General features: G+C 45.2%; 1 protein-coding gene across 13 annotated transcripts in view; it reads right to left on the bottom strand.

The window, feature by feature from the left end:
* Positions 1-5,872: 5,872 nt before the first annotated feature.
* The window catches only part of CELF4 (CUGBP Elav-like family member 4), an 842,420-nt gene continuing 824,307 nt past the window's right edge, over positions 5,873-23,985 (bottom strand). For 12 of the 13 annotated variants that reach the window (XM_081212992.1, XM_081213002.1, XM_081212998.1 and 9 more), the window contains exon 13: positions 5,873-8,262. The gene's annotated coding sequence lies outside the window, so the exon portion shown is untranslated. Of the gene's footprint in view, positions 8,263-11,117; positions 11,206-23,985 lie in introns of all 13 variants that reach the window. The other variant, XR_014012878.1, reaches the window with a different exon arrangement.

The following is a 23,985-nucleotide window of genomic DNA, read 5'->3' as shown; positions in this document are numbered from 1 at the left end:
AATGAGATAAGAATCCAATGTCTTTGTTCAGACCAGGTCTCTCCATGGTTTTGAGTTTGGTAATGAGTTGCAATTCAGCAGCTTCTCTTTCCAGTCTATCTCTGAAATTCCTTTGTAGTAAAACAGCTACTTTGAGATCTTGTATAGAATGTCCTGGGAGATTGAAGTGTTCTCCTACTGGTCTCTCTGTTTTGTGATTCTTTGTTCTTAGCTGTTTGGTTAATAGTCTTACTTACCAGTCTAATATTGTTTCCCACTCATAAATGGCTCGCTTTTTCAACCCTTGAATTTCAGTTACTGCTAAAAGTGTATTCTCCCCCCTCCCCATTTGATGTAAGCAGACCTTTACCATTTATGCTATTATTTTGTCTGACTCTTGTCATGTCTGACTCATGATTACTCCCACCCCCCAGACCCCAAGAGTGAAATTCGAAAACTTACTTGCAGGATCTTTCAATCTCAGCTTTTCATTTTTCCAATCTTAAATTCACTTCACAATATTTCCAGCATCAGTTTGTTGGATTTTTATTTTTATTTTTTTAAAGAAAAAGCCCTCATGAAAATTGTAACCACTTTAAAGCGCAGATTTTTCTTTGCAGCGCTTCCCCATGATAGACACGTTTTTGCAAGCCGTTTTCTCGAATAAATGCATTTTAATTGGTTATTTTCATTAATACCTCAAGGACCGCCTCTCTTCATATGAACCTACCTGAGGTCATCTTCCGAGGCCCTCCTTCGTGTGCCTCCTCCTCAAGAAGTCCGGAGGGTGGGCAACACGAGAACAGGGCCTTTCCTGCAGTGGCTCCCCGTCTGTAGAATGCTCTCCCCAGGGAAGTTCGCCTGGCGCCTTCATGATACTTATTTAGGAGGCACAGGAGAAAACGTTCCTCTTTAAGCAGGCTTTTGGCTGGCAGACATCCAATGCCCTTTAAAAATGTGTTGGGTTCTTCTTGTTTTGATTTTTATTATGTATTTTGTGTTTCTATATTGTGATTTTATGTTGTGAACCACCCTGAAATCTGTAGGTATAGGATGGTATACACATTTAACAACAACAACACATGCCTTGTCCCAGTATCCCTGAAGGAGCGTCTCCACTCCCATCACTCAGCCCGGACACTGGGGTCCAGATCCGAGGGCCTTCTGGTGGTTCCCTTACTGCGAGAAGTGAGGTTACAGGGAACCAGACAGAGGGCCTTCTTGGTATTAGGAGGTTTTTAATGCTTGATCTTTTACTATACAGTTATACCTCGGGTTATAGACGCATCAGGTTGCGTTTTTTCGGGTTGCAGACCGCCAAAACCCAGAAGTACCGGAACAGGTTACTTCTGGGTTTTGGCGGTCGAGCATGCGCAGAAGTGCTAAATCGTGCTTTGCACATGCGCAGAAGTGCCGAATTGCAACCCGCCCGTGTGCAGAACCCGATAATCCACTCGTGTGTGTGTGTGTGTGTGTGTGTGTGTGTATAATATAAGCCTCCCAGAGTGGTTGGGAAAACCCAGCCAGAAGGGAGGGGTATAATAATAATAATAATAATAATAATAATAATAATAATAATAATAATAATATTGTCCACTTTCTCTTTAGGTACTGTCAGGAAACTGACATCAGAGCAACAGGAGAAGGAGAGGCTCTCCGATTCTGCAGGGGAAGGTACCAGCACAAGGGGGAGACGCAGCTTGATAGAGGGAGAAGGAAATCAGCGTAACACCAAGGATCCAGGAGAGCAAATGGGGGGAGAGGGGAAAGGGCTCTGGGATTCTTCCCTGGACGTCAGTGAAGAGAGCACTGGTCCTCCACTACCCACGCCCTCCCTGCGGAGAAGACTCCCGTGCAATGAGAGGCGGAGACGATTGGGTGTCAAACAGCTTTTATGCTGGCAAAGGTTTAAGAAACACCCACAGACAGATTCTGCTAGCGACTGAGGCAGCCGCACGGAAATGGGCTGTGCAGTCAAGACGGTTTAACCCAGGCCGTTAAGCTCCCAAACGGGGACAGTTTACGCACGAGTAACTCCAAACCACTACAGGTACATATATTTTTGGCTGAAGACCTGCATTGCAAAACTCAAAGAACTGTGAATTTCTGAAGGACACCTGCCTTTCTGTTTGTGCATCCTTTCGTGACGTGTGAGTTAGATAGGATGTGAACCACAGTGAATTTCCACCCCCATACCCAAGCCTGGAGTCTGAATCAGAATCATAGAATTGTAGAGTTAGAAGGGACCCTGTGGGTAATCTAGTCCAACCCCCTGCAATGCAGGGATCTGAGCGAAAGCATCCATGACAGATGGCCACCCAACCTCTGCTTAGAAACCTCCAAGGAAGGAGAGTCCACAACCTCACGAGGGAAACGGTTCTGAGATGCTGTCATGCTGATGCTTCATGCACTGGCGCCATTGGCCTGGTTTACTCATGACACCAAGCATGTGGGAATCCTTCTCTGGAAGGTCTTGATTCCCACACCCACCCAAAGTGGAGCTGAGTGGGAGAGATGGAGCAGACTGTTGAAGGAAAGCTGCCCCTTGACACAAGCTCTTGCGCTTCTTCTACAGGAACAGCCGCCATCTTGGGTTGTCTTGAGGTGCCCAGATGGTGTTGTCATTCTAGCACAGACTTTTGTAATAATAATAATAATAGTAATAATAATAATTAAAAAAAAATTATTATTTATACCCTGCCCATCTGGCTGGGTTTCTCCAGCCACTCTGGGCGGCTTCCAGCGGAATATTGAAATACAATCACCTATTAAACATTAAAAGCTTCCCTAAAGAGGGCTGCCTTCAAATGTCTTCTAAAAATCTGGTAGTTGTTTTTCTCTTTAACATCTGGTGGGAGGGTGTTCCTCAGGGGGGTGCCACGACCGAAAAGGCCCTCTGCCTGGTTCCCTGTAACTTGGCTTCTCGCAGTGAGGGAACCGTCAGAGTCCCACGCTGGGCAAATGATTCTTGCATTGCTGAGGGGTGCCCTAGATGACCCCCCATGGACCCTCCCAGTGGGTTTCAGAGTTGGGTGTGTGTAACAAAGGGGCCAGGTGAGCTTCCCGGGAGAAGCATTTCACAAACGGGGAGCCACTGCGGAAAAGGCCCTGTCCTCGTTTTGCCACCCTCCGGACCTCTTGTGGAGGAGGCATATGAAAAAGGGCCTCAGGTGATGATCGCAGGGTCTGGTTTCATACGGGGAGAGGTGGTCCTTGAGATATTGCGGTCCCGAGCCATTTAAGGCTTTATAGGTCAAAAGCAACACTTTGAAAGATCTACTAACTAAGAACAAAAGAGCATAAGAAGAGTTTGCGGGATCAGGCCGGTAGCTCCACAGCTTAGGGGGCATCCAAACGACCACCTCAAGACCAGCATATGATAGGAGCAGCTGCAGACAGGCTCCATGTTAGCATCTAGGCTAGACACCAGTGCTAACGCTGGTCAACACAGTATCCTTTAAAATATATATAAGCATTTTATAATCGGGAAGTGGCTCTCCAGGCGTCTAATTAGCTACAGATGCTCAGTTTATTATCTTCACTTTAAAAATGTGCTACCCTTTTCTACGGCAAAACGGATGCTTGCTGTTCCCAGGTAAATGTGTTTAGCATCAGGACGGGAGAAGTAAACTCTGTTTGATTCCTGTATACATTTTAAAATAGCCTTTCTGTGTGTGGACCAGGAAGCAATCTACCCAGAAGCGTTTGCATATATGTGTATGTGTGCATTTCAGTTCCAGGAACTTGGTTTTATTCCCGCCACAACCGTTAGCCTTTGTGTCCCTCCCATTCCCTGCAATTCAGTCACATCCATGACATTCAGGTATGCCAGGTGTAGATGAATTCACAGCAGATGAGGCTTATCAGTAGCTGACAACTCTGCAATTCTATGATTTATCCCACAAGAGATTTCTTGGACACTTTCTTTGGTTAGTTATCACCAGTTCAGATCCCATACTGTATGCAAACTTCAGCTTTTACTCTCAGTAAGTTCCCTTCTAAATTTGTAGGTTTTTAATGCTTGTGGGCTATTTGCTTCTAACATGATTCCGATTTATACTCTGTTTTTTTGGTACACCTCTCTGGTATTTTTTGAATGTGGAGTAAGGTAAAGGTAAAGGACCCCTGACAGTTAAGTCCAGTTGCGAATGACTCTGGGGTTGCGGCGCTCATCTCGCTTTACAGGCCAAGGGAGCCGGCGTTTGATCGCAGACAGTTTTTCCGGGTCATGTGGCCAGCAGGACTAAGCCGCTTCTGGCAAAACCAGAGCAGCACACGGAAATGCCATTTACCTTCCCGCCGGAGTGGTACCTATTTATCTACTTGCACTTTGACGTGCTTTCAAACTGCTAGGTGGGAGCTGGGACCAGGCAAAGGGAGCTCACCCTGTCGTGGGGATTCGAACCGCTGACCTTCCGGTCGGCAAGCAGTTTATAAATTCCAAAATTAAATGAATGGAGTCTGCCTAGTGTTAAAACCTTTGCCTTCCCATGATTCTGTAGTGCTGCAGTGGCATGCAGTGAAATTTTCCGTAGGGAACAGTTAGGGACAGAGGTGCCAGTGATGTCACACACATAAGCATTGTGCCTCCCTCTCCAAGCTAGGCAGAAGTTTCCTGGGCTTTGGGAATGAGGCAATAGGCTTTAATAGTTTAATGCTCTAATTTACCGGGAACATTTAGGGGGACTAGTCTAGTCCCCCTAGTCCACTGACCGCATGCACCTGGAACGCAGGCAGTCAAATCTGAATGTAATCTTCAAGCTGGACTACTGCAATGTGTTCTATGTGGGGCTGCCCCTGAAACTGCAGCTAGGGCAAAATTCTGAGGCTTGACTGCTCCCTTGGGCAGACTGTTATTATCATCACCAGAACCACCGAGAAGGCTCTCTGCCTGGTTCCGTGTAGCTTTGCTTCTCGCAATGAGGGAACCGCCAGAAGACCTTTGGCACTGGACCTCAGCGTCTGGGCAGAATGATGGGGGTGGAGAAGCTCCTTCAGGTATACTGGACTGAGGCCGTTTAGGGCTTTAAAGGTCAACACCAACACTTTGAATTGTGCTCGGAAACGTACTGGGAGCCAATGTAGGTCTTTCAAGACTGGTGTTATGTGGTCTTGGCGGCCACCCCCAGTCACCAGTCTAGCTGCCGCATTCTGGATTAGTTGTAGTTTCAAAGGTGGCCTCATGTAGAGCGCATGGCAGTAGTCCAAGTGGGAGATAACTAGAGCATGCACCACTCTGACGAGACAGTCCACGGGCAGGGAGGGTCTCAGCCTGCGTACTAGATGGAGCTGGTAGACAGCTGCCCTGGACACAGAATTGACCTGCATCTTCATGGACAGCTGTGAGTCCAAAATGACTCCCAGGCTGCACACCTCATCCTTCAGGGGCACAGTTACCCCATTCAGGACCAGGGAATCCTCCACATCAGCCTATCTCCTGTCTCCCCAAAACAGTACTTCTGTCTGTCAGGATTCAACCTCAATCTGTAACAGGATTCAACCTCAATCCATTAACCGCCATCCATCCTCCAACCACCTCCAGGCAATGTCATGAATTTTGGCCGCCTTCCTTTTCAGCATTAAAAAGCCCCCCAAGTCTGAAATCAAACAGCCGTCTTGTGTTGGGTGAAGTAATATCTCTAATTTGTGTGTACTTTTTCTTGATCTCATCACCTACTAGGTTTAAGGTCAATGGCTGTGGAATACCAAGCAGACATTAAATGAAACCGTGTCGCTAATTCAGTCCAGCGAGATATGTTTTATATCACAAAGGGATTTGTTCTGATACTCAAACAATGTATATTAATGAAATAGTCGAAAGCGATTCATTTGGTTCTCAGAGCAAACACATTAAGGGAGGGTGGGAGGGAAACCATTGAGAAGTAAAGCGTGCTTCTTTTTTTAAACTGTGCTTTATTTAGGGCTAAGCTGGTAAGCGTCATTCAATAATTACAGAAGATTACAAGGAGTTTTAGGGAATTGAGAATCAGAGAGCAGTTGTATGGAACTGCGGAGTCATTTACACACCTAGATTAGGGGCTTGTTTCAGTGGTCTCATCCCAGCCAAACAACCAGAGAAGACCAGGGGGGTGTTTAGCCAGTATAAAGACTTCAAAATCAGGCCCAACAGGGAGAAAGACAGAGAACAGTTTCTTTAAAAAACAAAATAAGAAATCCCCCAAATCGAAACGAAAAGGCAAACAATTATTCGTAAAAGAACAGTGTCGTTGTTCTCGGTCCAATAAAATGGAGTAAAGGGGAAAAAACACACCCTTAAAAATCAAGTTTTAACACAGTGGAAATAAATTATAATAAATATGATATACTTTAAAATATATGTGTTCTTAAATAATTCATTGTTTCTATTTTTCTGATTCAGATTTTAAAGCAACTTTTTTTAAACTGCTCTAAAGTCATTTACCAAAGATAAATATCGTGCTTTCCTTAAATAGTTTTCCTTGATTTTTTTTCTCTATCATTACAATTAAAAGTCCTACAAAATATGCAAATTTATTTACAGAAAAACAGAGCCAGCATCTTTTATTTTTAAACATCCCCCTGTTTTTCAAAATTCCTTGTAAACAGTTTCAGAAATTCTTCAAAGAGATTGCATTTTTGTAATTTTTTTTGTTTTTTGTTTTTGTGTTTTAAATATTTTTTTTAAATGTTTTTTGTGGTTTTTTGTTTTTTTTAAGATTAAGGTTCTAGGCTAAACCCCGCTCCCACCCCACCCCCGTCCTGAAGGGTTCTAGAGCAATTATGGAAGCTACTGAAGCGAAAGATGATTGGAGGTTGCTGGCGACAGCTTATGGAAACATGAAAGCGTCTTAGCTGTGGTTTTCTTTTTCCAGTTTATTTATTTTTTCGTCAAGTTCGAACTAACTTCCGATAGTCTGCAAGAAGATAGCCGTCAAGTCCCCCGCCCCGCCCCCCCTTTGCGTTGCCTACAGGAATTGAGAAATTTTTTTTTTGTTTCGTTTGCTTATTAGTTTTATTTATTTATTACTAGCTGGAATGCTTGCAGTTTAAAAAGCTGCCGAGATCAGCCGCCTTCTCCTTTGACCCCCCTTCCCCCCACCCCCAATAAGACACAGCTTCCAACAGCAGTTGGCTGAGAGCAGGAACTGATTTCATTCTAAACTCTACAAAAGTTACAGTTCTACAACATCTTTGTGGATTTTTTTTTTTAGCATTAATGCTAACCTCTATGTATATTTTTTTTTTGCTTTTTTATTTTTTTTATTTTTGATTTTTATGTCATCTAATCCTTTCCCCCCTATTATATAGGTATTTTAAACTTTTTTTTTCTTTTTTAAATTCTGTACAGCTATTTTAGGGCGGGTGGAGTCAGAAGCATTTACAAACTTGTGTTCTTTCTACTTTGCATCAGCCTTCTTGTCTTCGTCTTCTGCGCCTTCTTCTTCAACATCATCATCATCATCATCATCACCATCACCATCACTTTCCAGTCCAGTGATCTGCTTATTTATGTGGATTTCTCCTTTTCCTTTGTCTGCTTTCCACAGATACCCACCTCAACCTTCCCCTTCTAAGCACTCAGTCCATACATATTATACAGAAAACCATACGAAAGTTTCATAGACTCTTAATTAATGTATAACCAAAGATCCTCCCCAAGTATCAAAGAACTATTATCTTGCCATTTTTTTAAAAGCGTTTAAGCGGTTTTTTTTTTTTTTAGTTTTTACATATTTCATATAATTGCTCTCAAAACCTGTTATAGGAACAACAGCTCATGAGAAAAGGAAAGAACTTCTGTAATTTACATACAGCTACAAGTCTGCGATAAAAAGTTATGTCCTTTGGTCCCTATATAGCTAAGGAATGACAGATAAAGATGCTTAGTGACTGGTGCCATGGGGTTTCCATAGCAACTGCATCCTTGGTGGCAAACAGGCACTCCTCTTGTCAGTATCAAGGTTTGCATTTCCTGTTTGGAGAAAAGCCGCTGTGGTAACATCAGTTTCACTGCAGAAATCCTAGACGATCTTGCTCCTGTCGTGATTTTGTCTGTGGTTTTTTGTTGTTGTTGTTATTTATGTTTCTGTTTCAAGCTTATGTCCTTTCGAACCCAGCTGACGTGACTTTTCTTAAAGAAATGGTACAGTCTAAACAATCAGAAAGAGAGTAAGTCTGAAGTCTTCAGCTTGACTGATATTTGCTGATATGTTAAAGGTGTAATCCAACAGTTCTCGTTCCTATATATATTTATTTAATATATATATATATATTTCTCTAAATGTGGCCCATTCAGCTGATGCCCTAAAAAGAGATGAAGAAGATCATTGCAGATTTAACCAACACATGTTTTACCAGTTAAGAAAAGAAAAATAACCTCCAAGAAATTAAACGAGGAAGAATGGAAGATAGAGAAAACTGACAAGGGAAGAGAAGTTCAAAAGTGTATACCTAAAAAGAAAAGAAAAAAAGGAGGAAATTTAGGAGAACACCCGTTTCCAAGACAACCTTGCTCTCATTGTGGGAACTAAATGCAAATTTGGCAAAGGGGTTCAAGATCAGATCCCTAAACTGCTTTGGAACATTTTGAGAACGTTAAGTAATCCATCTCCCATAAGTGGTGCAAAGTCTTGCCGGTGTTTTCCTAGCTCCTAACGGCCCCTGACTACAAGGAACTTCTGCTCATAATGAAATCTGAAATGTTTACTCCTCTTAAGAAACAGCAACACTGTGCCATGATAATGTGCATTCATACACAGCCTGTTTTCACATGGCTCTTCGTCTGTTTGGGAGCTGGAGCCTTCAAGCAGGGCTTTCGAACAAGTGAGCTCTTCCCCGTTCACTTCAGATTATGAGACAGTGCCAGATATTGCACCCTCACTGCAGACAGGTAGCTGCTGGAGATGCCACAATGAGTGTGCAAAGCTGTTCTCTGTGTCATGCACCTCGGTTGCCACAAAGCTTTGGATTGGGCTTCGGGGCTGCCGTGATGCCTAGGCTCTGCTAAGTCCCACATTTCTGCATTTGCCAAATATCAGGGTGCTTCAACACTGTCAAACTATGGGAGCGCTCCCCCAAGTCACTCTCCATAGACTGAATTCAGGAAAGCCCCATCTACAACCCAAAATAGAAGCGTGCTGTGGAGGGCTTTGTGGAGCACTGGAATTACACGGGCTTTCTCAGATGTAGCCACGTCTATAAACCTTCCCTGCACACTGGAGGGAAAAAGATACTGTAGTTTATCTATCTATCTATATCTATCTATCATCTATCATCTATCATCTATCTATCTATCTATCATCTATCTATCATCTATCTATCTATCTATCTATCTATCTATCATCTATCTATCTATCTATCTATCTATCTATCTATCTATCTATCTATCATCTATCTATCTATCTATCTATCTATCTATCATCTATCTATCATCTATCTATCATCTATCTATCTATCTATCTATCTATATCTATCTATCTATCTATCTATCTATCTATCTATCGTCTATCTATCATCTATCTATCTATCTATCTATCTATCTATCTATCTATCTATCTATCTATCTATCTCTATCTATCTATCTATCTATCTATCTATCTATCTATCTATCATCTATCTATCATCTATAAACAAAGTGATTTTCCTTTGTTTGACCATGACAGTTTAGAATTACACCACCCCTTCCCCAAGCTTTCATTTTTCTACCACGAAAAAGTCAAGACTCTAACTTGGGCAGCTGGGTCTGTCATCGTCTGGTAAAGCACACATGCTCCTTAGCTTAATTTTGTGGGCCGCTTACAGGAAAGCAAGGAGAAATTGTCCTTTTAAAAGTCCCCCCCCCTCAACTTTCTGTGGGCAGCTAAGCTGCCAGGGAGATATTTTCTTTTGCAAATGGCAGAAAGAAACACTTTTTGCACAGGTGGCTTCAAAAAACAAAATGACTTGGAACCAACTTCCTCTCCTTCTCTCTCTCTCTCTGTGCAATAAAATAAACTAAAAATGTAAAGCTAACATTTCTTAAATATTTTTTTTTAATCATGATCCAACTAAACTTGACATTTAAGGAGGATGCTTAATCATTACGGATTAGCTCTTATCTCTTGCTAGCAAGCAGGTTTCTCTTCTTATACACTTGGTGATTTATTACATCAAGAAACTTAGAAACTGCAAAGCTCCCCTCTGGTGGGGAAGGTGTCATGCGTTATATCAAACCATGCTGGCAGGTTTCCGACACTGTTGATTGAACAAACAGCAAACCGTACACAGCAGTCTAAACAATTACAACACCAAAAATAATAAGAATAGAATAAGAAATAAAAAAAGGAAAACACTCATCTAGGACCCTTTTTCAGTTGTAAACAAACAAAAAGAAAAAATGCATTTTACTTTTGAATCAGGATTTTTTTCCCTCTCCCCCAAATAACACCCCCCCTCCCCAGACAGGATGGATTTATTGAGAGTTATTGCACTATGAGGCAAATTAGGAATTCTAATAAGGGACGTTAGAAGCCGCAGGTTTTATTTTCTAGCTTGCTTTGGAAGGTAGCTCTTTCCATTTGTAAAAACTGCTGCGATTAACTATGAATTTTTGAGAGGGATTTGAAATATCTTAAGGAAGAAAGAAAGAAAAAAGATCAATTGAAAAAGGCCCCCAATTATCCATTGAAAAAAAGAAAACACAAGATTTTAGAGTGCAAGAATACCAATCACACATTTCCCCCCCGCTTCCTTTTTTTAAAAAAAGAAACTAGGAATTATTCATACATTTATAACAATCCCCCTTTCCGCCCCCGAAAGAATTAAGAATTCACGTTTCCCCTCTTTCCGTGTGATAATCTAAAGAAGCAAAAACCGCTGAACGAGAAATTAAACAACAAAGAAACCACTGCAAGCACTAAAGGAAACGAACAAATAATAGGAAATAAAAAAATAATAATTAAAAAAATGAGCACAGCAATAAAAAACCGTGGCAGCACAAAAGTCAAGAAAGGCACATGTGATCATGACTGGCCAATCATCAACTGATACAACATCCAAGAAAAAATGCTTCAATCACGGCACCTCCACGAAACTTGACGGCATGTCATGCAACCAATTCTTAGCTTCGTTACATGGCGCCATCATGTCACACTTTCAACTTCGAGTTGATTTGAACTTACGGACTGGGGGACTGTATTCTCCACTTTCCTGTCATTACGTGAACTTTTTTCCTAGCTCAGCGCGAGACTGTGGTGGATTTGACTGGCTCTTGGTTGGTATTGTTGGAATTTGATTGAATGACAAAAGAAGAAAAGATTTTTTTTATATATATATCTTTGTATTTATATATAGTTTGGAAAAAAAAAAGGTGGGACGGTGGGAAGGAAAGGTATAGATTAGAACGGCAAAAGAATTACGAAATCATAAGATATTTTTTGGAAAGAAAGGGGGATAAAAAAAATATAAGCACCATAACACAGCATCGTTCCGAAAAGCTCTAATGAACACGCACAAACGAACGTAAAGGAGAAAAAGAACCAGGAAACGGAAAAGGAATTAAGTAAATAAAACAGGGATGGAAGGAGCCTAGCAAGAGACACACCGACATATACAGACAGTTCGTGTCGGCACATAATAAACAGTGACCATTAACAGAACAATATGTCGTGGCAGCTAAAATAAGCATGCGTTGGATGGATGACAGCAGACGCCGGTAAGTTGGTTCGCAAAGTCTGGGAAAATATATTGGCTGCCAACCATCCCCTGTTGACCTAAAAGCAAACCTTCCCCAGCCATTCCCATTTTTGCAGGCCTCTACTGGATGGGATGGGCCTACTAAAAGGCCTTGTGTTGGCCAGAGACTTGATGTCTCTTTCCTCCAAAGCAGCAACATTCGAAATTTGCCAGGCGCAGTTTGCCCCTGGCTATCAACCACTCGCGACCAAGTGACGATGCCCGGGTGACAGGATAGCGCCTGGGCCTGCCATCCCCACCATCTGGAGGTGGAGATCCTTGAACCTTGACTCTTCTCATACACTAGCAACACACCCAGTAGAATTCTATCTGTGATATTCTACCTACACCATCAGAACGAATTTCAGGAACCAAAACGTTGTATTGAAAAATGCAACTTTAGAGCTGACTGGCCAGAAATGGCAACTAGGCGTTCCATTTTGCCAGCTGTAACTCTGGTTTAAGGAGCCATTTGGCGCACAGCTTATATACCTCAGTTTTTAACACTGCTCCAAAGGTGCAGAGCAAGGATCGCCAACATGGTGCCCCAATGGACAGCCTGGACAAAGGATCCCCAATGGATAGCATGGACAACAATCAGAGATGGTGGGAATTGGAGTCCACTTGGAGCCCAACCACACCTGGAGAGTAAAGCAAATAAACAGGGAAGAAGGTGTGGTCGATGCGACTGAGCTATTGGCCTGCCTGTTGAACGTAGGACAGGCATATGAATTCCAGCTACTGCTACAAGTCCCACGATCACGCAAAGGTACCCTTCCCCAAACCAATGATTCCATTTCCCCATAGGTTCTCTTCTGCATCAGTGTTTGGTTCCTAACCATGGCTTGCGCCAATCTGAGATACTCTTCTCCACACACCCCACATCCAAGCTCACAAGTTCTCTGTTCCCTGGACGTAAAAAGCAGATTCACTTATCAAAGCCACTTCCGCCCTGCAAAGGAGGTGGGGTTGCGGGCTTCACGGCCCCACCACATGCATGGTGGCTGGAGCCCAGCCCCTGCGCAATGGACCTTGGTTGGTCGCCGTTGAGGGGCCTGGTAGGAATTTTTCCACTTGGCAGATTGGCACGGGCCACTTGGTTTTCGCCTACCTCGTAACAAATTGTCACAACTTTCTTGGTATTAGCGGTTAGGCATTGGTATGGTTCTGTAGATGGAAGAGGGGAGGTAGCGCCATCACCTGCCCCACATATTGAAGGGTAGTCTGATAAAGGATTCCGGGGGGCGTGGCCCTGTCCAAAGCCTATGGATGTGAGGGCCTAAGGCACACCCCCTAGTGGTGACCCCAGGGGAGTTCCTAGTTGATGTGCATCAGCAGGACTCCCCCTACTGGTGGTTAACCCTTCCCGGACTTCAAGCGGATGGGCTGAAGCCGGATATAGTCCAATGTGTAAGCCAATAACCACTCATCACCTGTAACCAATAAATTTGTGGCCTTATTTAGCCCATTAACCTTAATAATTGTGTCATGCGTCTTTATTTCCACTGTGGGACGGGAACTCGCTATGCAACACACCTGAAAGATAATTGGGAGAACTGCAAAAGAAAGTTTCTGAAAGTAAGCCAGGGTTGCTTCCCACAAGACGATTTGAGAACGTTAAGAAGATCCCAGCTGGATTGATAGGAATTTGCCTAGCCCACTGCACCAACCTGTCTCTAACTCTCTTTTAAACCCATCCAAATTCTTATATCAAGATCACATCTGCGTAGGATACCCAGATGGGCCTAGACAAGGGGCGGGGCAGGGGCCGGCTGCCCCCACCATCAAGTAAAACAATAGAAATACTTAACTGATGAATCATGTCGCTTCTGCCCCCCCCCCAAAGTCCTACCTTCCCCAGCAAAAATCCTGGCTATGCTCATGGATAGCCGTGTTGGTCTGTGTTAGCCAAAACATCAGAAAGAACTGGAGATGCTTAAGAATAATGCATTTGTTGTAGTGAACAGTTTTGAGATCGGTTTGGGGGAAGCTGGCTGCATGGGAAGTGGAGTTTAGGGCTTTCCAGGAAGGCTGGTCCTTTACTTGGTAATAATAATAATAATAATAATAATAATAATAATAATAATAATAATAATAATTTATTACTTGTATCCCGCCCATCTGGCGGGGCTTTCTCAGCCACTCTGGGTGGCTTCCAACAGAATATTAAAAACACGATAAAACATCAAACATTAAAAACTTCCCTAAACAGGGCTGCCTTCAGATGTGCCTTGGAGAGCTCATATTCCCCTAGATAAACCGTTTGCAGGCTAAATGGGGAAGGTTTGTAGGATATGAACTGGCTACTGTAACTCTCACAGACGAACTAGACTGTTGCGCTGCATTGACTCCTTCGCCTCAGTTGTGGAATGAGGTGATCAGGTGCAAAAAGGGCATTTTAAATACAGTTTTGCTGCAACGTTATTCCTCATGCTCACACAGACTGTTTTTGCTCTCTGTTCTTCTTTTTCCTGGGTGTTTTATCCTCCCTGATTATTTATTTATTTTATTTATTTCCTTGAATTCATGTACAGTGGTACCCCGCAAGACGAATGCCTCGCAAGACGGAAAACCCGCAAGACGAAAGGGTTTTCTGTTTTGGAGGCGCTTCGCAAGACGAATTTCCCTATGGGCTTGCATCGCAAGACGAAAACCCATAGGGAAATGCTGGCGGTCGGGAGCAAAGACTTTCGCCCACAGCCGGCCTTCAGAAGAGGACCTCTTCTGAAGGCCAGTGGGGGGCAAAAGTCTTTGCTCCCCCCGCCTGCCTTCCCCCCCCCGCCTGCCCCGGGCGATCTTAAAATGCTGGCGGGCGGGAGCGAAGCGTTAGCTGCCGACCCCCAGCATTTTAAAATCTCCCCCTGTCCCGGGAAGGTTTTAAAATGCTGGGGGTCGGGAGCGAAGTGCTGCCGACCCCCAGAATTTTAAAATCTCCCCGTGTCCCGGGAAGGTTTTAAAATGCTGGGGGTCGGGAGCGAAGCGCTGCCGACCCCCAGCATTTTAAAATCTCCCCGTGTCCCGGGAAGGTTTTAAAATGCTGGGGGTCGGGAGCGAAGCGCTGCCGACCCCCAGCATTTTAAAATCTCCCCGTGTCCCGGGGAGGTTTTAAAATGCTGGGGGTCGGGAGCGAAGCGCTGCCGACCCCCAGCATTTTAAAATCTCCCCGTGTCCCGGGAAGGTTTTAAAATGCTGGGGGTCGGGAGCGAAGCGCTGCCGACCCCCAGCATTTTAAAATCTCCCCGTGTCCCGGGAAGGTTTTAAAATGCTGGGGGTCGGGAGCGAAGCGCTGCCGCCCCCCAGCATTTTAAAATCTCCCCGTGTCCCGGAAAGCTGTTCCGAAGTGGGGCGGGGGGGCGGGGACACCTGCCCCAGCCGCCCCACTTCGGAAAGCTGTTCCAAAGTGGGGCGGGGGGGCGGGGACACCTGCCCCAGCCGCCCCACTTCGGAAAGCTGTTCCGAAGTGGGGCGGGGGGCGGGAACACCTTCTGAAGGCGGGCAGGGGGCGAAAGTCTTTGTCCCCCCTGCCTGCCTTCCCAGGGGCTTTTAAATCGCCCCGGACAGCGGAGAAGTCCTCCGCTGTCCGGGGCGATTTTAAAATGCCGCCCGCCAGCATTTTAAGATCGCCCCGGACAGCGGAGAAGTCCTCCGCTGTCCCAGGGTTTTTTAAAATGCTGGGGGTGGGAAGAAAAGCCCTTTCCCCCCCCCAGCCTTCAGAAGAGGTCCGGGGACAGTCTGTCCCCGGACCTGGTCTGAAGGCGGTTTCCCTAGGAACGCATTAATTGATTTTCAATGCATTCCTATGGGAAACCGTGCATCGCAAGACGAAAAAACCGCAAGACGAAGAGACTTGCGGAACGAATTAATTTCGTCTTGCGAGGCACCACTGTACTGGCCTACACCCGCAGGTCTTAGGGCGGTTCACAGAATAAAATCAAAATATAAAACCACAAAATACATAATCCAAATAAAAACAGCAACAACCCAATAACCTCCCTTCCAAACAAAAAAAACAAACAAAAACCACAACACATTTTAAAAGGACATAGGATGTCAATCAAATCAACCAAAGACCTGGTTAAAGAGGAACGTTTTTGTCTGGCACCTAAAGGCGTATGATGAAGGCACCAAGCAAACTTCCCTGGGGAGAGCGTTCCACAGATGAGGAACCACTGCAGAGAAGGCCTCCAAAAAATGGCATTAATATGGTATCTCCCGTGTTTCCTAAGGATTCTTGCATCATGTATGAAGGTGGAATCCTTTATTCATGGAACCAGTATGCCTTTCTGCAACAGTTCCTGCTTTCTGTTTGTGGATCCTCCTCACTCCCTCCATTGATTTCCATAAAACCCAACACATCACAGTAATTCCACGACTCAGCAATAGGAATACTTCCAGAAGATGTGACCGAATCCAAACACCCCCCTCTGTGAACAGATGTAGGACTGTCTCTAAGATTGGACACCATGAGGCAATCGCCTCAGGCAGCAGTTGCTGTGGAGCGGGGCAGGCCTCTGCCCAACCATCCTTGCCCGAGTCCCTGGCCATTCTTCCTGGCTGGAGGACTTGGCTCTGTACGCCACACAGCTTGGTCTCCACCCTTTAAACTAGCCTGTTGCCTTAGGTGTGGGAGAAGGATACTATCCTGCCACCTGCGTTGCTGATGTGCGAGTCAACTGGCCACCCAGTTGGCTTCTGCATGTAGAAGGGGACACCATTTTGTCCCTTCCCTCGGGCAGCAAAATGTCCTGAACTGGGCCTGAGCGGAATACACCATTCTGCCCACGCTGTGGCAGGAGCTGTAAATGTGCCCACGGGGACCAGTCTACCTGCCGGTACCCCCCTTTGGTGCCCATGAAACGCCTCAGTAAATATCCCCTCAAAAATTCACAATGGACAGGGGACAGTTTGCTCTTCCTGCTCAGTTCTCGTTTCAGCTGCCTCAAACTGGTTGGCATTGAACACATCCCCTTAAACGTGCTATTGTTCAGAAAACCGATGCAAGGATTGAACCCACCCCTTCCATTTTGAACAGAGGAGGAGAGTTTTGCTCTGTGACTACATAGGGCTGGTTGGTGTAAGTGCCTCTCCCCATTTCTGTGGGGGGCAGCTGGTACAGGGTGGGGTCCTTCCATGCCCTTTTTTTGGGGTGGGGGGATCCTATCCCTTCCTTTCTTAGATTTTGCCGTCATTTTGTGTTACATCACACACATTATCCATATGGTTTTGTGCCACATACCCGCAGAAGTCACTTTGTGTTATTCCACAGCTCCCACAACAACTACTTCACCCCCCAAGCTGCTTTCCGGGGATCAATATACCATATTGGGCAAGGACATTTCTGCTCAGAAGACCCAAGTAGGGGTGTTTATTTGAATAAAATATTGGGGGGGGGGCTCAGGGAAGCTCCGCCGCACATAATTGATCACAAGACACATGCACACCATTTGAATGGCAACGTCCATCAACTTTGGGGGTCCCCTGAAATACTTTATCGGGGGCACGTGCGAAAGGACCTCGCTCCAAGGAGTTGGCTCTTAGAGCCCAAAAGCATTTTACCAGTAATGTTCTGCACTCAAACAACCTTACACCAAGTACTCACGTACTTGGGAGGGCTTTCTATGGGTTACAAATCTGCCGCAGTTGCTTACATCTCTCCCCCAGTCTCCCTCCCCAACCAAAACCCTCTCGAAACTAAGAGCATGTTCAGTATCTCTGAGCTAGGCTTGGCTGCGCAGAAACAAGCTAACTCTAATCTTTCAACACTCAATTAGCACGTTGGATATTTTATTATTATTTTTTGCCTGCAGCTTCAAATTACCTTCAAGGTGTATGGCTCAATTAACTAAAAATATTTCTTGACTCGTTTTTAATTGCACTAAAACTAGGATACACCTCCAGCTAGGAAGAGTAAGGTGAAAATTGGTGTCCCCATATGTTGAAGATTGATTGTAGCCTGAGATCACTCAATAAGCTTTCATAGGACTATTAATTATTAAACTTTTATTAATTTCGCCTTACATTTTTTTAAAAAAAGAGATTCAAAGCCCCACTTCGTACGATGTTCCTGAAATTTAATAATTGCACCAGTAAAGCTGGGGTGCTTGTCTTAGAAACAATTTTGAGCACCTTTTGTAGGATATAAACATCAATGGGCAAGCATTTGTTTGCTGGAAAGTGGGCACATTCATGAGCATCTTTCACCTATTTTCAGCCTGCCTATAATCTCTAGCTGTTGGTAGTCGCCTGAGCTAGGTATGAAACTCCAAGTCCAGAGATTTGCTGAAGAGGCTCACTTGTGGGTCTAATGCAAAAACCCAGACACATTAAAACCAAGGACAACATTAGCACAGGAATAAACATAAACGGCAATTAAAATTGGCTTGTCCCATTCTTCCTCGCGTGAAGATAGCCACCACAACATATGCCGTTCTGATTATGGCAGGCAGGTCACGCCATCTAGGCTCCCCCAACCCTATAGCCATGACATGATCCATTCTCTGTAATGGACTCCAAGTAGGAAATGATGGATAGATGATGGAGGGATGGATGGATGGATGGATGGAGGCAGGGACAACTCAGCCATTAGACAGAATTAGGACAATAGCCTCAGGTGGCACCAGGGAGCAGTAGCAGCAGATACCAGCTCCCCAGCTGTTCCACCTGAGCCCTGTGACCATCCTCCTCAGTGGGAGATCAGAGCCATGTATGCCACAGTCTAGAGATGCACCCACCCAACCCCAAATTCTCCTGCTGCTGTCATGTACAGCCTTCCCATTGGTGAAAGAAGGTTCAGCTGGCAATCCTGGCAGCTTCTGTATATGGAATCATAGAATCATAGAGTTGGAAGAGACCACCAGGGCCATCGAGTCCAACCCCCTGCCAAGCAGGAAACGCCATCAGAGCACTCCTGACATATGGTTGTCAAGCCTCTGCTTAAAGACCTCCAAAGGAGGAGACTCCACCACACTCCTTGGCAGCAAATTCCACTGTCGAACAGCTCTTACTGTCAGGAAGTTCTTCCTAATGCTTAGGTGGAATCTTCTTTCTTGTAGATTGGATCCATTGCTCCGTGTCCGCTTCTCTGGAGCAGCAGAAAACAACCTTTCTCCCTCCTCTATGTGACATCCTTTTATATATTTGAATGGGGAGGGCACAATTTTGTCCCTGGAGGCAGCATGTCCTCCATGCTTACTAACCAGCATTACCGCCTTTACACAACTATAACAAGAATACTGTCCAACACTTGCTGAATTAACACACCTGTGTCACATTACCTGTGCAGAACCCTATGCACATTTCCCCGAGAGTAAGTTCCACTGAACTCATGGGACTTACTTCTGAATAAACACATGCAGGATTGATCTATAAATGAAAAAAGGTTTACACTCCCCCCTTCCTCAACTTGGTGTAATCCAGACATTTGGGACTACAACATCCATCAGGCTGAGTCAGCGCAGCTGTCTGGTTTATGAAGTATGGTGATGAGCCCACCAAACCAACCACTTCCATAGAGTCTTGGTAACCTCACGGCTCAATTTTTACGACACGTCCTATGGAGGACTACCATTTGACCTGGTCTATCCTTGGGCCTAGGGATGCAGGTGGCACTGTGGTCTAAACCACAGAGCCTAGGGCTTGCCGATCAGGAGATCGGTGGTTCGAATCCCTGCGATGGGGTGAGCTCCCGTTGATCGATCCCATCTCCTGCCAACCTAACAGTTTGAAAGCACATCAGAGTGCAAGTAGATAAATAGGTACCGCTCCAGCAGGAAGGTAAACGGCGTTTCCGTGCGCTGCTCTGGTTCGCCAGAAGCGGCTTAGTCATGCTGGCCACATGACCCGGAAGCTGTACGCCGGCTCTCTCGGCCAATAAAGCGAGATGAGCGCCGCAAACCCAGAGTCAGCCATGACTGGACCTAATGGTCAGGGGTCCCTTTACCTTTACCTAACCTTACCATACACCTCTAGAGTTTCAAGCCTCAATATAAAAATGGTGGAAATTAAATAAAGAAACAATGCTATCCTTTTCAAATTCACCCACTCAGCTAACCATCATCAAGTGTTGGTGTGATCAAGTGATGTATACCTGGAAGTGTGAGCTGGATGCTTTGCAAACCCTAATTTCACATGTCATAAGCACGTCATAGATCTAATCTTTAAAAATAATCTTGCAACATCTTGCTCCTCATATATGAATACTTTCGGATTTAGCACATGTCTAGTGGCGACAGGCAAATCAATTCTGCCTCCCTCTTGGAAACTAATCCCCAGCATTAGCACTAAAATAAATTCCCCCACTAGCATCTGGAAAGGGTTGCACTTCCTTGCAGGATTCCCATAGATTCCTCCTTGAAGATGGGACAGAAGCTACAGCTACTGCAGTTGGTGGCATATTGAATTCATAGGACACCAATCTAACGAGGTCTGAATTTGCAGCCTATGGATGACTGAGCCCAATACAAGATATTAACATACCCTCCAACATTTCTCTGATGAAACTAGGGACGTCCTATTCAATAATAATAATAATAATAATAATAATAATAATAATAATAATAATAATAATGTTACTATTTATACCCCTCCATCATTCTGGGTTGCCACTCTGGGTGGCTTCTAACATATATAAAAACATAATAAAACATTAAACTTCCCTATACAGGGCTGCCTTCAGATAGCCCAGGGGTCAGAGAACTCCATACCCTCCAACCTTCTCTGATGAAACTAGGGACGTCTAGGGATGTGGGTGGTGCTGTGGGTTAAACCACAGAGCCTAGGACTTGCCGATCAGAAGGTCGGCGGTTCGAATCCCCGCGACGGGGTGAGCTCCCATTGCTCGGTCCCTGCTCCTGCCAACTTAGCAGTTCGAAAGCATGTCAAAGTTCAAGTAGATAAATAGGTAATGCTCTGGCGGGGAGGTAAACGCCGTTTCTGTGCACTGCTCTGGTTTGCCAGAAGCGGCTTAGTCATGCTGGCCACATGACCCGGAAGCTGTACGCCGGCTCCCTCGGCCAATAAAGCGAGATGAGCGCTGCAACCCCAGAGTCGGCCACGACTGGACCTAATGGCCAGGGGTCCCTGTACCTTTACCTAAGGGAAAGCAGGACATTCTGGGATCAAATCAGAAACTGGGACAGCGTCTGTAAATCTGGGTCATCCCTGGAAAACAGGGACACTTGGAGGGTCTGTATTAATGCTAACTTCCCAACAACTTAGGCCGTGAATGAACACCCTTCCAGCGTTACCTGTGGGGCCTTACCTGTGAAGTGCCCTCTCCAAGGAACCTTGCCTGGTGTCTGCCCTTTTCTCATATCAAGGTAAAGGTCTTTCTGCATTTTGACGTTTTCTTAGCATCACTTTAAATTGTTGTATACCCAGTGCTATTTTTCTAAAATAAAGAGGAGCAGGAGCTTACCAAGAACTACAGTGGTACCTCGGGTTACAGACGCCTCAGGTTACAGACTCTGCTAACCCAGAAATAGCACCTTGGGTTAAGGTGCTTTGCTTCAGGATGAAACTTTGCTTCAGGATGAGAACAGAAATCACGCAGCGGCCGCAGGAGGCCCCATTAGCTAAAGTGGTGTCTCAGGTTAAGAACAGTTTCAGGTTAAGAACAAACCTCCAGAACGAATTAAGTTCTTAACCCGAGGTACCACTGTACTGGAGTTGAGCTGCTATGAGCTCAGGCTGAAACAAAGCCCTGCGTATACCTCTTTTTAAGTTTTCATTGATCCGTACTGTTCTATTCTTGTTATTTAGATTGAAAAAAAACCTTATGTAAGCCATTGTCATGGGGTATAAGTTTGAACCATAACCAAGCAAGCAAACAAACACCTGCATGTGTCTAAATAGATTCTGTGCCCAAATAGAGTCTGCAGGAATGCAGATGGTATCCTTGCATCCAAGACAGAAACTCTGGAAACTGATTAAAGAGGGTTGGAAGGGACAGGGGAGGGGGAATCACTTCACAGCCGGGCTGCCCTCAACAAGAAAAGGTGGCTGACACCATGTGCTACTCTAATCAGTGCTGAAAGCTTATGAGGTCAAGGTCTGCCTCCTTCTCCATTACTCTTTCCTCTGTCTTTTCAGCTTTTTTCGCCTGTCTGCTTGGGACTTGAAGGACTGCTGTTGTCAGCCCATACATATTAAAAACACCCCCCCCAGCATAAAAAAATCCCAAAAAACCACCCCCTCAAGTAATATACCCAATGAGGGAGATGGAATGGGATGAAAGGTGAACAAAGGCTCTGCGAAAGCAAAAACAAAACAAAACCAAAAAACCAAGTGGGAGATTCAGCCACATCAAGGACCAGCTCATTAATCACAATCCAACAGACCAAGACTAAGGCTAACTTGAGTTTTTGAAAATACATGTCGGGAGAGGAAGCTGGGAAACAGCCAAAGGCGTCACATGGCGAGGTTGCTCTGATGGGGAGATCAGAGGCGAGTGCAAGTCATGTACTCTGCAAGGCTCCCAATGGCTGCAGCTCAAGCAGGTCTGCTCCCGGGGCATTTAAGCAACCCTCACTTGGACCCTTCACCTGGTTTTTCTTATCAGGTATGAAGAGCTGACGTTGGGGCAATCTTAGCTTTGGATGGAGGGGAGGTTGTACAGTGGTACCTCGGGTTACATACACTTCAGGTTATAGACTCCGCTAACCCAGAAATAGTACCTCGGGTTAAGAACTTTGCTTCAGGATGAGAACAGAAATCATGCTCTGGCGGCGCAGCAGCAGCAGGAGGCCCCATTAGCTAAAGTGGTGCTTCAGGTTAAGAACAGTTTCAGGTTAAGAACGGACCTCCGGAACGAATTAAGTAATTAACCCGAGGTACCATTGTAGTTCCTTCCTGTCCCTCCAATGCTAGGGTATCCTGTGTGGTGTAGTGGTTAAGAGCGGTAGGCTCGTAATCTGGTGAACCAGGTTTGATTCCCCGCTCCTCCACATGTGGCTGCTGGGCCAATCACACTTCTCTGAAGTCTCTCAGCCTCACTCACCTCACAGAGTGTCTGTTGTGGGGGAGGAAGGGAAAGGAGAATGTTAGCTGCTTTGAGACTGCTTAGAGTAGTGATAAAGCGGGATATCAGATCCAAACTCCTCTTAAAGTGATACAGGGGGAGTGGCCTATTTCCCATTGAGGCCCAGGGCCAATCGTACTCCACCAAGCTCCACGAGGCTCCTCTTATTTGATGGAAGTCTTAGGAACCCCCGCTGCCAGATTGACTCATGGCGGCACTTCCGGCATGCAGGCCGGAAGTAAACGATTGCCCCATGCCTAAGCCAAATCTCTTGTGTCTTGTATTCAATAAAGGCATAGTCTGTTTCAAACCAAAGCCATTCTATGTTGTCCTTTTTCCTACTTAGTAGGCCGGGGGGGGGGGGGCAGAGGCGGCACAATGGCTTGGCCTGCAAGAAATGTCATGGGGTCTGAATCAAAAAGGATGGTGGTGGTGGGGGGGGGTCAATATCCCAACAGAAGAAGTGGGAGACCATGGCATTTCACGGGACAAGGGATGAAGGATATTGGCAGTGTCTTTCCTTGCAATTTTCTTCCTTCACATTTCTAGGAGGGCAATGTTGTCTGCTCCTCTGGTATAAATGACAGCTGTCTTAAATGGGCTCTACTTTGCTAATGATGTTCCCATACTAATGGCTTGATTTTATTTATCGATTTTAAAAAGGTACATTTCTATGCTGCCTTTCAGGACAGTAGATCACCCCCAAGATCCTCAAACTGCTCACCATATAAGATCACAGTGGGCGTGCTCACATATTGCATGCAATGAGCTGTGTGCCTGCATACACAACCATTGAGCTGTACATTCATACAGTTGTTCACATATCATGATCAGCGAGAGTACAGTGTGTACCTGTGTACAGATTCACTGAGCCGCCTAAATCAAAAAAGTGTACACTCTTACGCTCATTTGTAACGTGTGAGCAAGCTTAATAAAAAAAAAAACAAGCGCCATTAGAAACTGCACAATTAGAATCAATACATAATCCAGCTCCTTAAATGCAGGACGGATAAGCTGCAGATAATACACCCATATAAAACCATCGCAGCTCACCCTCTCGTGCCAAGCATGGGGTTGCTACAATATACTGCTACAAACTCCCCAATCTTAAGCTTTGCTAAAGGCCAGTTGGAAAATGGAAGCCAGATCAAGAGAGGAGGCAAACACAATTCTCATGGTGGCGGGGGGGGGGCATCCCTGAAAAAGCCCTCTCTCATGCACCTGCTACTATGGTTGTAGCAGGTGGCACTGGGGTCTAAGCCACTGAGCCTCTTAGGTTTGCCTATTGTAAGGTTGGC

The sequence above is a fragment of the Podarcis bocagei genome, assembly GCF_964188305.1.
Source record: "Podarcis bocagei genome assembly, chromosome: 11".
Taxonomy (NCBI): domain Eukaryota; kingdom Metazoa; phylum Chordata; class Lepidosauria; order Squamata; family Lacertidae; genus Podarcis; species Podarcis bocagei.
Note: the sequence above shows the minus strand (reverse complement) of the source record. Positions and strands in the feature narration are given on the sequence as shown.